Raw genomic sequence first — 3,488 nt, 5'->3', positions numbered from 1 at the left:
AATCCGGGTTAAGTCCCGAAGGCATTCGTGCGAGTTATTAAATCCGGGTTAAGTCCCGAAGGCATTCGTGCGAGTTGTTAAATCCGGGTTAAGTCCCGAAGGCATTCGTGCGAGTTGTTAAATCCGGGTTATGTCCCGAAGGCATTGTGTGAGTTACTAAAACCGGGCTATGTCCCGAAGGCATTTGAACGAGGAGCTATATCCGGTTAAATCCCGAAGGTACGTGATTTGGTAATGAATGAGCTTGCTGTAAAATTCCAGCGAATACTCGAAAAACATCCCAATATGGGGATATGTTACGTATGTGTTGAATTTAATCGAGCCCTTACAATAAATGTTCGCTCAGTTGATAAACGAGCTACCGGCCTTCGGCCAAGTTAGTTTATTGTGTATGTACATAAGGGTTATTAATGTTGTGAAGCAAGTTTGATATCGGTAAATTGCGTATTATGAAATATTCCGTTTAGCTAAATGTGTGCTATTCTTTGTGCATGCTGGAATTCCTTGCTCAAACTTACTAAGCATAAATTGCTTACTCGTTACATTGCTCCTCTGTTTTATAGATTTTTGGTTCTCCAGCTATCGGACTCGGGATCTTGAAGTCGAAGTCGCCCACACTATCAAAGGCTCTTTTGGGTACTATTTTGGTTGAATTTTGATATGGCATGTATAGGACTACCCATTGTTGTCTTTCGAGTACTTTATGAAATGTATAAGTGTACAGCCATGCGAAAATGGCTTGTAGAAGTGGAGTATGGCATTAGACCATTCGTATTTATGAATGTATAGATGGTTTCATGATGTAACTATGTTGGAATGGAAGTGTTGAGCAAATGATCAGCCACTAGAATGGCTAAGTATGATCATATGTGGGCTTATGTATGACAAGGCCCTAGTTGGTCCATGAAACCCCAAATTAGGTAAGGTTCACTTTGAAAACAGAAGCTGATAGCAGCAGTGGTGTGGATTGGAAAAATCACAAGAATTCGTAGGAGTGGAATTAAATAGTGAATAAATTATGTAATCGAACCTTGATGAATCTACTTTCATATGGAAGTAACGAAACAATTATAGGAACAGTACAGAAAGAGATATTCGGGTTCTTGTGTAACAGGGCCAGAACAGTTTCTGGATTCACTGTTCCGCCTTTGGAAATTCACTATAAATTGACCAGAGATAATTAGGGGTCATACCATATATGTATGGATTCCTCTCTGAGTCTAGTTTCCATAGAAACAAACGGCATCAGTATTGAAGCTCTGTGCAGAGAGATATCCCAGTCGTAATGGGAAAAGGTCAGTGTAGTCGACCCCTGTAACATGGGAGACTTTGACTAATAAACTGTACTAATTGGCCCGACCAAAAATTCTAGAAAAAAATCCATAGGTGGGGACATGAGTCTAGTTTCAGGGAAAAATTACAAAACTGATTTTTGAGTTGTGAAACTCAAGATATGATTTTTGAAGCGACTAGTACTCAGACTGGGCAGTGTCTGGAAAAATTTTTCAAAGTTTGTTAACATCTCGTGTCCGACTCCGGTGTCGGTCTCGGGTTCGGGGTGTTACATCTTCTCCCTTCAATTTTTGGTTAAATAACATTTGAAGATGATGACTTTAAATTTTGTTTTATTTTAATTAACTTTAATTGCTAATTTACTTAATTAACCTTAAAATTTAATCAAAATTTCCATAATGCCAAGCCAATATCATCCACTATCTAATTAATGGGTTATTTACCACATAATGACCTCTATTTTAATGTTCTATAGCTATTAGAACCTTTAGCTAATAGAACTCAAGTTTTACATTTTACGTGATAGTCCTTTTTATCAAATTGAACACTCAGACAATAAAATTTCTTAACGAAATTTTCACACAATCATACTATCATGCTATAAACATTAAAATAATAAAATAAATATTTTAACATCAGATTTGTGGCCCTAAAACCATTGTTTCAATTTGACTAAAAACGGGTTGTTACAAGTTCAATCAACATAGAACGAAATAATAATCAATATATATATTTTTTGTTTCAATCTTCTTCTCTTTTTTTTTTTGTAAACAATAGGAAATAATTCATCAAATCAACAAAAGAGCAAAGGTAGGCAACTAATCGACAAAAAGGGAGTCAATAAAACAGGAAAAAGTTTCAACGAACAAATGAGTTATGGGTTAACATTAATGGGTAAATCAAGAAATGGTGTGTTGGGCTCAACGGGGTTCACTAAGGGTTAATTATGTAGGTAGGATTTTTATAGGATAAGTGGTTTAAAAGCTAAGTGCCTTTATCATCTTAGTATATCAAATCAAAAAGTGTGGTCTCGACATGTATAATCGACGCAAGTTCTAGAATAACAAATCTAATTGACACACTCATAACCAATAATAAAGCGAGTAAGAAAAATGTATGCTCTAAAGGCTCAAAATCTCACAAAAAATCATGGTTTTTGATGTCAAACTTGCAAATCTCAAATTTCAAGATAATAACTTAATATATGGAAACAACCTAAAAAATTTTAATTTATGAAAAATAACTTAAAATTCTAAATTCTCTCATGTCTTCAAGTTGAAATCAACCAATACACAATTATCAACAAATTAATCTAAAACATATCAACAAATATTCCAAATCAACAAAAATTTATTCTAATGGAATTATGAGAAAATTACTTAAATACAAGACATAATTCAGGGATTTTCTAATAATTATATAAATGACCTCCCCACACTTAAGATGTACATTGTCATCAATGTACAAACAAATATAATCACAAAAAACAAATATATGATAAGTGAGGGAGAAAACTGAAACTGTCTTAAATATTGGATGAAATTGCCAAAATGGTGAAAAGTAGAATTGTAGGTAGATCTAAATGTAGTGCATGATTCCGAGCAAACTAATAAGAAAATAAACACAAATAGTGAAGAAGATTAAAAGGTTACTAACTCGTTTAGAAACAATCATAAAAATAAAAATATAGTTTAAAAGATAAGAAACGAAATAAGTCTAAGAAAATAACAATAAGCATACACATAAAATAAAGAAATAAATAAAAAAATAAACTCAATGGTCCTCATCATCAAAAGTGTCGGTGTCATGAGTCGTTAGTGCTGACGATGAGATATGGAGATGCTAACAGATTTGTTGCAATGTCGCGTCAATATTGTTGAACCTTTGAAAGTAATGCTGCTCAAAGTGAGTGAACTGCTCGGAGAGGTCCTCTAATGTAACAGCAAAAGAAACAGGATGGTGACTCAAAGGTGGAGGATAAGGTGGATCCTCATGATAGAAAGGTACATTATCAGTGAAGTCCTTGGGCTCATCCTGACGGTCAGAACAAGGTAATCGGTAATGAGGAGGATCCATTCCATGAAGTCACTTGATCATCCTCATATGGGCCATGCTCGATATTCCTTATGGAGACATCTAACCGGCGAGCATAAACGTAGAGTACTGCTCTAGTGTGTCAAGGAGACCGAAGTGCC

Source organism: Gossypium hirsutum, chromosome A08 (genome assembly GCF_007990345.1).
Source record: "Gossypium hirsutum isolate 1008001.06 chromosome A08, Gossypium_hirsutum_v2.1, whole genome shotgun sequence".
NCBI classification, from domain to species: Eukaryota; Viridiplantae; Streptophyta; class Magnoliopsida; order Malvales; family Malvaceae; genus Gossypium; species Gossypium hirsutum.
The sequence above is the reverse complement of the archived record's forward strand: the minus strand, read 5'-3'. Positions refer to the sequence as shown.